Source organism: Oryzias latipes, chromosome 18 (genome assembly GCF_053564925.1).
Source record: "Oryzias latipes strain Hd-rR chromosome 18, Olatipes_Hd-rR_3.1".
Classification (NCBI taxonomy): Eukaryota; Metazoa; Chordata; class Actinopteri; order Beloniformes; family Adrianichthyidae; genus Oryzias; species Oryzias latipes.
The window spans coordinates 4,054,216-4,066,223 of NC_136254.1; the positions used below are offsets into that span (position 1 = coordinate 4,054,216).

General features: G+C 44.2%; 1 protein-coding gene across 12 annotated transcripts in view; it reads left to right on the top strand.

Annotated features, from left to right (window-relative positions):
• nrxn2b (neurexin 2b) overlaps positions 1 to 12,008 on the top strand; it is an 806,770-nt gene that overhangs the window by 754,197 nt on the left and 40,565 nt on the right. The gene's annotated exons all lie outside the window — the stretch shown is intronic.

Sequence of the window (12,008 nt, forward strand, 5' to 3'; positions counted from 1 at the left end):
AGTTGCTATTATGATGGAAATGCAGCCCTTTTCCTGTCAGCACGCACTCCAAAGAGGAGCCCTCTTCAAACAAAAGCACAAACCGCTTGGAAAATAAAAGCAGAGCAGCCTGTTAACATTGTCAAGCGAGTGTCATCATCTAAATCAATGTTTTGTCTCATCAAGAAACATTAATGCACAGCCCATATTCTATTCTTTTTATTCTTCTTCCGTTCCGCCCCCCTCACTCACCACTGTTGTCGTCAAACGTTTCTTTCCTTCTCTTCTACTCATCAAGAATTGATCATTTCGTTGTTGTTTGTTAGTTTTACTTGACGAGTTTCCCGTTTGTCGGCGTGGGACGCAGCCTTTCTGAAGTTTAAGGAGGTTATGGGGACCGAGGAAAGGAAGGCAAACAGCTTTGATTCATTTATGTGCGCTACTTACACTCAAACTATTTTGGGGAGGTGCTTTGATAGTTCCAGCTGGCAGTGTCTGGTTGGGCGGCATCCTAGGGAAAAACGGAGATGTTGCACATTAGGAAAGCAAAGCCTCTGGTGGGATTCAGGCACAACAGGGTGGAGGCGTTTGTGGGGCAGATGCAACTTGCTGAAGAAGTTAGGTGAAGTGATGCATTATCTTTGATTTTTGCAATGCACACATTCATCTAATTAATTGAAGATCCATCCCAGTGTGTGTAGAATTTCTGATAAATTACGGACAGAAAAGAAAGTCTGAATGACATCAGATTATGAGACGAACTCGTCCAAAGAGTTGTAAAAAAAACTGTAGCTTCTATTTATAAAGTGTTTCCTTTTCTTGGTGTTGTTGTCCCATGGGAAACAGCATGACAGAGAAAACAGGATAACTGTCATGAAAGACGCCTCCGGAGGGGCGTTCTGGTTGCTTTAACAGGTCAAAAAACAAAGAACAGATTCCTGTGAACTGTCCTTTACCGGAGGGACGGATGCACTCCCCGTCAGACGCTCCCATCACGATGCCATGCAGTAAACAAAGAGTCCAACGAAGGGCCTCTGTTCTTCTTTAAAAACATATCAAGGTGTCCCAGACTTTTATTTGGACAAAAATGGCAGATAAATCTTTTCGTAAACATGCATGCCAAAGCGTCGTATTATTTAAGTCTAAACCCTCTGGATTGGGAAGTGTTTGTGTTGCCCTGCACACAAAGCTTCCAACAAAGCACCGTCTTGCCAGCAGCGGGCCTATAAACAGCAGGCAATTATGGGCTGATGATCTGGAGAGACAAGATGCTGACAACGAACACGGCCGTCACGGGTCAGGCGCGTTCGGCGGCGAAGCAGCGTGTCGCCTGATGTCCCGTGAAGTGATGTTTGTAGTCCTCAGGGAGTTTGTGGAGGCTTTGGCTCACGTTGGATTTTTTTGTGTGTGTGACGGTTGCCTGTGAGTGTGTGTGTGTGTGTGTGTGTGTGTGTGTGTGTGTGTACACGCATGTGTGCAGTTGATGGACAAAGAGCAGACGAAAAGTGCCAGATGGGTGTCCAGCCAGCTAATCCTGCATGTCAGGTGTCCCTGCGGGTCATGAAGCAACAGTTATCAACACACACACCCCACACACACGCAGACACATTCCTCCAAAATGGCAGCCTGGCTCCAAACACGCCCCTATCACCCGGAGCGCCGTAATGTGTCCACAGATAAACAGGCAGGTGTTAGCAGCTGGGCTCTGCGACACGCATTAGCACCCTTTCACATAGGATTTTGTCCAACAACAGCCCTGCATCAGAGTGAGATACACACCCCGCTGACACATCGCAGTCAAGGTTTTTACTAAGAATGTATGTTAGAAATCCCAAAGAACATTCCACACGACAGAGCTTTAGAAAGAGCTCCGCTCTCGAACAAGGACGAACCCCGACCTCCGACTCAGGAAGTGTTTGTTGCTTCACAAATGCGGTTTTGCACGTCGTTATTCTGACCTGCAGCCTTCCTGGGCTGAAGCGCCACATCGTTTTCACTGTTCCTCCTTCTGCGCCTTTGAGTAAAAGTTTCACCCCCGCCACAGACTCAAAAACTCACCTGATACCCCGTGAAGTTGAATTTTGGGCACAGAGAAACACGCCCCCCCCCTCCAAAAAATGATGATGACATCACAGCGGGAGAAACCGTCAGACGCCAAAATCTTTTACGAGACCCAAACAAATATTTCAGAATCCACTGATGAAACCATACCACCTGTCAGATTTATCCAAAGAAGGTTTTAAAATTATTATGGGATGGCCATTTTGAGGCAAATTGTAAAATTTGGTGATTTCCACATTTTATCACAATATGGGAAAAGAAAACTTTTGTTTGAGCGATCTTCACAAAACTTCACACACAAGCCACCACAAGTCTATAACTACAGCCAAAGTTTTTCTGACCTTTGACCCGGACAATAGGCCGTCATCTTTAATAAAAAGAATGTCATGTGGGGGAGGCTCGAGAGCCGGTAGGACCCTGACGCAGAGACGGGAGGCCAACGGGTTCAGGACTAGAGGGTTTATTAAACCAACAAAAAGCGCTGCAGAGCAGGATGACCAAACAAAAACGAAAACTTACTGTGACGTGACGAGAAACATGGAACAAGGACGCTAAGACCAGAGGACGTGAAACACATGACCAGGGGCCTCATTTATAAAACTTTATTTATAAAAAAGGATTTGCGTCAGAAGTGGCATACGGATGAAACATAGGACGTGCGTACGCACAGAAATATTCGGAGTTATAAAACCGTGCGCACGCACATCCTACGCGTCTTTCCCTTAATAAATCACAACCAATTCTAAATGCTGCGCAGCTTTTGCGGCCTCATGACACGCCCATAGTAGCTCATAAATAGTCTGTGAAACGCCCACAAATGAATATTCATTGATTGCAAAACCATGGCAAACACAGAGAGGAAATCAAAAAAAACGTACCTTCACTCAATGTGAAGTAGAAGTTATCGTTGGCGAGGTGGAAAAGAGGAGAATAATGTTGTTTGGAGGGCACAGTGTGGGCATTACTAACTAATGCCAAAAAGGCACGTGAGTGGCAGACGGTGGCAGACGCCGTTAATGCTGTAGCCTCACAACCTCGGACCGTGGCCGAAATAAAAAAGAAATGGTCGGACATCAAAGTCGAGGCGAAAAAACCTTTAGCGCTCCATCGGGAGGAGGGGAGGGGGGGGGGCACCGGAGCGCCAGATGCACCAGGTGACATAGTTCCTCCGAGTGCTCCTCTGCCCAAAAGCCAGCAGAGGTCCAACAGGACGGCTCGAGGAAGTCAGAACCGGCTCATAAGCCACTCGTCCTCGTTTGCCAACAAGTCTTCTTGCTGTCTAAAGATGCGTTCACTCCGAATTCTTCCATTTGCCACATCTTCTAAGAGCGCAAGATCAGCTATTGTGCGTCATTACGCATTGTGATGGAGCATTTTATTATCATCCATTTAATTACATCTGACAAGCTACAGATGTCGGTAATAATCGACGTGGAAATGGGAAATTGTTCAGCGCAAATGTAATTTGTTGTTGCTTTCTGAATGGTCGAGACATACGTTGTTTTATCAAAAATAAAACAAACTAAAGGCACATGCATGAATACCATAATTCCATATCTTATGAAGAAATGTTTTGCTCTGAAAACAACTTTCCCCAGTGGACAATTAGTACGTCTGTCTGTCTGTCTAATTAGACCTATATCTGCTCCGCCAGACGTACACATTAACGAAAATATCAGTTTTGTACATTATTTCGTTCTGTTAACTATATTATTTATGAAGATGAATTGCACAACATGCCAATATTGCAGAACATATTTATATTTCACTTTTCTTTCTGCAAATATGTGTTCATTTAAATTTCTGTTGTAATTTTCGTTTGATTTTTTTGTTTGTTTCACTGCTGATCGATCAAACGGGTCTTCATGTAGGCTGTTAATTGTAAGACTTGCTTTGTGAAGTCTTCATGTTATTTATGAGAGGCAGTATTGTCATTTTCACTTTCACGTGTTTCTTCCATCTGCCGACGGTGTCGCCGTTTGTCATTTCATCCGTTTTTGTGCGTACGCCTGGGTCAGAGCTTGCGTGAAGGACCGCACATTTTCCCGTCAAGTTTGCTTTTTATAAATCTCAACTATTGCGTAGAGAGTGGCGTACGCCTTCTTTTGTGCGTACGCAACGTTTATAAACGAGGCCCCAGAAGTTAATGGACCAGCACAAGAGGAAGGCAGAGACAAGACTTACATACAGACAGGGCAGACAAGACACAGGTGAACACGATCAGGGCAGATGGGGACCAAGGAAGTAAAACTCAAGACATTACAAGACAGGGACCCTTTCAAAATAAAACAGGAAAAATAACCAAACAAGACAGAACAAGAACTAAAGCAAAAACCAAGACAAAACAAACTCAAACCATGACAAAGAAAGAAGAAAAAAAATTCAACTTTAGTACCAGGGATTTTGATCAATCACTTTTTTAACTCCTCGCGCGTCATTGAAAAGCTGCTTGGGAAAATATGTCAGTTTTAAAGTTTTGTAGATTTTTACTGGAATGTAAAAATGTCATGCATGAATCCAAAATAAAATGACCTACAATATGAACATACAGGGATTGTTCGGGGGGGGGGGGGGGGGGGGGGGGGCAGTTGCCAAGGCAATCCCAAAATCTCCTTTCGCCAATTCTTCTCAAAATTACACAGACCTGTTTGTAACCCACAGGTGGCCAAAATAAAATGGTTGCTATGGAGATAAACTAAGAGAAAAAAACTGCCATTTGGGAGAAAAAAATAAGAAAGGTTTTTTTTTTTATTTGTCACTTGCTGTTCAGGGTGGCAGAGTTCAAAGGGGAGAGTGAGGGGCATCTAGCAGCAGCTCAGTCAGTGAAGGAGGGTCAAAAAGGGGGCGGTGGGGGGCAAGTAGCGCACTTTGATTTATTTATAGCACAAAGCGAATGTAACACAACAGCTTTCTGTGTCGTGCATGAACCTAGAGAAGAAACTGGAACAGGGGAAGAAGTGAGTGTAGGAGTCTTGATGGCCAAAAAATCAACAATTAGTGTAAATGTATTCAAGATTTAGCTTTTTGTTAACGATCTGACAGACCTGAAACTGAAGGAACCAAACCGCAGCTGAGGACAAACAACACGAGCATCACTAAAAGGCCGTGTCACATGACCACCACGGACAATTTGCGCATTTTCCACGTGTGTAATTTCGGTCTTTTGTGGTACATGTGTGGTCAGTTGAGAATTGCACAGATTATACACACTTTAGGTCTATACTCAATTATTACGTAATTCCTGCGAGATGGATACGCTAATTTGTGTCTTTCCACGACCGTTCCACGTAAGTCTAACCCTTTTTGGGCATCGATGTATAACTCTAATATCACGTATACGGCGTACACATCACATGGAAATGAACTGACGCACCAATCGGTAATGAATTGCATATAAACAGCAGAATTATTACACACGGTTCATGTTCTACGTTGATATACATGTCTTTTGTGTGGTTTATTCCCACTTCTTCTGTGGATTTACATTACATCAGTGAAAAATTCATGTATAGACTAAAACGTTTTCGCTTTTTCTCACGCATGTTTACATATGACCAATTTTGATCTCTACAGTACGCACAAAATGTATGTAGCGCAGTGTGACACGCCCTGGAGAACAAACTGTGAGTCTACTTTCGTCTTTTCTGGAGACATTGAGGCGTTCCTGTAAAAGAAACACAGATTGATGAGGCTTCAAAGACAGGGGAACTCCTGCAGAAGGAAGACTGCAGCTGAACGAAACCCAAGCGAAGTGAAGATGCGACTCGTGAAGCTCTCAGTTCATGTCTGGGCACAGTCCGGACCATGAAGAGGAATCAGGGCGGCCTTCTGGCTTTAACACCTGAAAAGCTTCAATAGGAAAACGAATCAACACTCATGCCACTCCAAAAATCAATCCTACAACCACATCAGGAGCATCGCTGCGACCGATAAATGAGCAGGCCGGTAAATCCTCTCCTACGAGGAGCTGACATCCTTTTCTGATCTCTGAGAGAGAGAGATGTCTAAAAATCAGGGGGGGGGGGGGGGGGGGGGGCATTTCAGAGCAATGAAGGTGTTAAGTGCCTGTCTATCTTTTTGTGTGATCACACACAGACGATTTAATAACTGTCATTGTATAATATGCATGAAATCTTTTTGGCGATTATGATCTTTTAGATCACAAAATTACTGCAGGAAGAGTAGAGCTCTAAAAGACCGAGACCATCAGAGCTCCTGCTTTTGCACTCAACACGTCTTGATCTCTGTGATGCAAACTGCAGGGAAGCTGTTATTTTAGCTTTTCTCATTCATAACCTGAAGGAAAAGATGAACTTCTTCTCATAAGTAGGGCTTAGAAAGCAAAAGCAATGTTTGTTCTGACTGAGAGTTTTCATGCTGCATGAGAAGCTACAAGCTCAGAACTTTTGAAAGTCCTCATGGAGCTCTCACTGTACGCACAGGCAAAAATACACAAAAACATTTCCAACACTGGCAATGCTAAAGGATACAGAAGTCTAGGACTCAACCAGATTGATTTGCACTTGATGAAATTGCAGGGAAAGTGAGTAATCTTAGGCGTCCATCGGATTCATGTCAGAGAGTGCTGCTGCATGATCTCACTCCCAGACCTTCTTCTGTTTTCTGTGGTAACAAAATTCGAGAAAACATGTTTGTTGAGTCACACAATAGTTTTATGCTGGAAACAAGAAGTGACGTTAATCTGTGAAGAACAAAATGTGCAGGAACTACAAAACGGAAATTGGAATCAAAAAGAAAAAAGCTACGTTTTTGCAACCTTGCAAGTAAGAACAACCTTCTCCCTTCTCTTGGAATCCGTTTGCGGTCAATCAAAATGAAAACACAAAAAAAATATATAGTATGTTGTGCACACTCAGACCAGTGAAACCACAGAAACAATCACAGGCTTCATTTGCACGTCCCCAGGATGGGAATTGAACCTTCAAGCGTCAATTAAACCTCCTGACTCCTGACTACCACCCACAACACACACACACACACACACCCACACACACCTTTCCCATTGTCCCCCATGCTGACAGAGAGTGATGCAACATTGCACCCAAGCCAAGAATCATTTCAGAACGCACAAATGACGTCCTGCTTGAAATATGCACAGAACAATTAAAAATGCTGTTTGCGACACAACCCTGAAAAGGTGACATCCATCACAGACGGCGAGCAGGGCGAGTGCAGAGGTGGGCCATCCTCGTTCTCTGTTTTCAGTCTGTGTGAAGGCTTGCAATGAGAAATGAAACAAAAAAACGCATACATTAAATCTGGAAAGTGGCCCCTTCCAGATTTAACGAATGCAGGGATGCTCTCACTTTTTTTTCTTTTTTTTTAGGTAAATAGTAAATAGTGTTTGAAATATTTAATGGATACCATCACTGGTTTGATCCTTTGTTCCTTCAGCTTTCAGGGTGTGAGTCAGAAAAGCCAGACGAAACATGAAAGATAAAGAGATCTTTTGGAAGAGAGGAGGAGGCTCAGGCAGCCAAGAAGATCTGCTTCCCTCCTGCCGCTGGCAAAGGCAGAATCAGAGCACTCTCAACTAGCAAAGAGTAGGTAAAGGCAGTGGAGAGCAGAGAAATTAGGACAGGAAAGAAGTGCACCATGTGCAAGACACCACAGTTAGACAAATGACTGGAGGTAGAAAAACTTTCCTTTAACGTGGTCTGCGTTTTACTTCACCAGCCATAACAGAAAGTACTAAAGCCGTGCTTATGATCTGCATGAAAGTGGAGAGACGGGCGGGCGGGCGGGTGGGTCACCTCAGGTCAGAAAGTGTCTTTGGGAAGGAAGGGCTTCACATGGTGTTTTCACTTTGAAGCGAATAAAGTACAAGATGTTGCAGCCACTTCCAAGCAAAAGGTCAAAGCGGAAAAACGCCTGTCCGTGATCAAAACCTGTCATACTGAAGCAGGACTTCAAGTTCTCAGGCTAAGAACAGCATCCACCAGGGCTGTAACCATTTATTTTAACACTATATTTGGGTTTAATGATTGGATCCATAGTATTCATTTGGAACAATTCGATACACTAAACTAAAGTGGATCCAGGAGATTTTTTAGTCAAAGTTTCACTAGCTGCGGTTTCGTGTACAAAATATCTTTGATCGCATCAAAGATCGGATTAGAATTAAACTGAGTACATGAGCCCGGAAAAACGTTATCCGATTATAACAAACGCGTAAATGCGCCCCACTTTCAATCAGAATAAATCATTTGGACATTTCTAGAACACCGGAAACCACCGCAGAAGAAGAAATGGTGAGTTCTGTTGTAAACAAACAAAACTACGAGACGATCTTCTAAACGTTCTTTTATTATTGTTAGGATTATTAATAAGTGCATGTTCACTCATAATTGTCTATAAATGTGCGGCCAGCGCTTTATTCCTGGCCGAACGGACCCGGAAGAAGGGTTAGGATTAAACGAATACGTGCCAACGACATTTGGTCGCGGATGCAGTCATGCACTTGAAATCCATGCGGTCAATGCGGCATCTTCACGTGCATCTTGGCTGCACGTGAACTGGAGTCGTGTGTTTCTTTGATTGTGGCGGTTCCTCTGATCTGCATCATCCTGTGATTAGATCTGCTTCAGAGACATGACACCTTAAATTGTTCGAGTGCGGTTGACGGATGACAGAAGGGTAAGATAAGCATTTATGAAGGTAACAAACGGAAGGGAGCAAGAGATCCTGCAGAGTGGGAGAGGGAAAAAAGATTCCTCTTTTTAATTAGAGCGGTGACAACTTTCACTTCGACACGAGGTTGGGTGGTTTGGGTCTCTTTTGGGTGCGTCTGGAATCCACTCTGGCTCAAATCCACCGTGGCCGAGATGAAAGGTGGGGAGGATGCTGCCGAAGCAAAAAGCGAGTGGAAGGCATGAAAATGAGCTGCTGCACAGATGAAAGATGAGCTGCTAGCAGAGTGACAATAATCTATTTCAAATGCAGGCAGATGTGAGCGGTGGGTGATGTAATTATGCTCGACAAAGCAGTGTGCGGGATAGGTGAATTCCTGTGTTTTCACTCGTTTGACATTAACAACTTGTCTTTAAGTTTTGGCATGGGATAGAAATAAGGCAAAGATTTATTCCTGTAAAATTCAAATGTGTATCTAATCCATTAAAAATCACTAATTAGGGTTAAACCTTTGGATGGAAACGGTTTATGAAGGACAGACACCAGCACGGCTGCCTGCCAATTGTCTTTTAGGTGACCTCAGGACACGCTGGTATGACACACATGGACCATGTGAGTCGGTTGAATGCTTGAACTTAGTCCCACACAAGTCAAAACCAAGGGAAACTAAAGTGATGCAAAGTCATCCATTTGTCCAGCTGGCACTGAAACTGCAATGAAGCCGCCCAAAAAGCCAATTCAATGTCTTACTATGACAATCATGACCAGCTCAGTGGCCTTGTGGTAGAGTGTCCACCCTGTGACTGGGAGGTTGTGAGTTCAAATCCAGACCAAGTCATACCATACTCTCAAAAGATGGGACCCAATGCCTCCCTGCTTGACACGCAGCATGAAGGGGTAGAATTGGGGGTTAAACCACCAAATGGTTCCTGCTATTGGTGGATACTGACTGTCTCCAGGTAAAGTAAGGGCAAACCTGTATGGGGCATGCAGGAAATATCAAAGAGCAAAACATTTGAGGGAATAGAAACGGTATTTGTCATTCGGACCTGCCTGCATACTTAAATCTGTGGTTATGAACGTAGGCGGCGGCGGTAAGGCGTCAGTCTGTCAGGCGGGGATGATGTCACTACGAAGTTTGGCAGGCGGTGGCAGCCGAATCGCCGGCTGGCAGCAGATCCCCCGGTGGCTTGGATCACCAGATTGACCTCCAGCCATCGCCAGGCCCCTCATTGAGTGCCCTTGCTGCTACCGTAGGATGTCTAACAATCGGACAGTAGCAGTGGGACAGCGGCACGGGGCAGGGGGGTGGCTGATGGGTGGTAGTCTGAAATCGACTGTTCGTAAGACGATATTGGTGGCCTTGGAGACCCTCCTACCAGTTCACCTTCGCGCTTGTGCCTTCCTGCCGTCCGCCTGCCACTGGACTGCCACCGGGCGACCTCCAAATGGGCCTGGGCGCCACCGTTCAATGCCAGAAAAATCGTCAGGGAGGTGTAATACTTTTTCTTTAAGCCTTCGCGTCCGCTGTGCGGCATGTAAAAATGGGACTGCTGCCCCCCGATTACAAAGGGTTAGCCGTGACGCCACCTGTGGAATTTGCTGTATTCAGGTCGCCACGCAGTGTCATTTGGGGATATTGGACCTAAGGCTTTGCCAGAAAAATCAGGTTTTACTGCACAGATCGTGAACAGATCGGATCTAAATGTTTCTTGAAATTTTTATGGCGGGGGAATTTTGTCCTTTCTGCTTTTGTTTACTCACATCTCTATTTAAAAATAATGCAAGCCTAAATTCTTTCATTCTTTTATTCTATCTTTCTATTCATCTTTATTCAGTAGAGCAAAATTAAAGAGGTGAACTTGATAAATGGCTCTAGTGAAACAAAAACAAAAAAGGCTTAAAAGGCTTTTTTTAATCAAACTGTAGGGAAATATATGCATGTGGCCCAAAATGATTTACAGCGTGAACATGGCCTCACATATCATGATATAATCGCTATTAAACAGATGACTAAAAGTTCACTCTGAAGTTAAACAAAGCTGGATTCCCCATCTAATTTTCAGGGTTTTTTTCTGTTTCCCTTGTACATCAGATCCTCTGGAGTCTGATAGGATTGTTTAAGGGAAATAGCTTTGGGGATTGAGTTAGCCTGATAGCAATGAAAAACAGAAAGGCCCATCTGATGAACCCTCAACCTTTCCTGATGTTCTATGGAGAGCAGGCTTCAGCTGCTGCGGAAAAGACAAAAAAATATCCACGTTCACTTTCCTGATAATCCTTTTAGCTCCTCACCTCTGGTAGCTTTATTTATTTCTTATTCTTAGTTGATTTAAAAATGTTCACTGACCAGACCAGAGAGATGCATGGCGTAGTCTCCAACTTTAACACTCCTGCTCTGTCAAATCAATACTTTCAAATTAAGCAGCAGCAGCAGGAGCAGCATGGAAAAAACAACAGTGAGGGATTAACAGAGAAAAAAGTGAAAAACAAGAAATAATTGAACAGATTAGGGAAAACAAAGGAAGAGCATTTTGAAAGGTAATTCCCTGAGTTTGGTCTTTAGAGCCTTCCACATGATAAGGGCGGATCAGGCACACTAGAAGTGACTGAGAGGGATTCAGAAACTTAGAGGAGGGAGGAGATTTAGTCAGGATTTGAGGACAACACAGCAGATGCAGCAGTGGGAGGAGAAAACACTCTGACTGATTCATCTCACAAAGGGCTACTCCCACTATTCTCCACCCGCTCTGTTATCACGAAGCTGGCAACCTCCGCCACACCCCGGTCCTCGCTGCCTCTGCGCTCCCCGATGCCGGCGGCATCAGTTACTGCCTCTCTGCTCGGGTGACTGCAGCAGAATGCGTGCGTTGGTTTCTCAAACAGACTTGGATTGGGGCTATCATTGCTGCACGGTGTTTCCTGAAAGCAGAGTGGCACCTGATTAATCTTAAGTGCAATGTGAAAAGCACTAACCGGTAATGGAGGCTCTGTCATTTTTGTCTAAAGCAGAGCGAACCATGTTTCAGGAAATAATATCTTCTGAGAGAGAAAACACCGTTAAATCCTGAAACGACTTCAAAAGAGCGGGGTTACTATCAGATATTTCATTTTTTAGAACCCTTGTAAAGCTCAAACGTTCTGTTTCCATGCAGTGGAGACAAAACACATTTTAAGTGGTGGTTTTGTCACAGAAACAGTCAAACTCAGCTTATCGTGTTTTCTGGTTGTTTGCATGTTGTCCCTCACAAATACAGTGATGCTGTGTCTTGCACTGCAGCATGTTTCGTGCACGCCCCTCTTCTGCATCTGCAGAC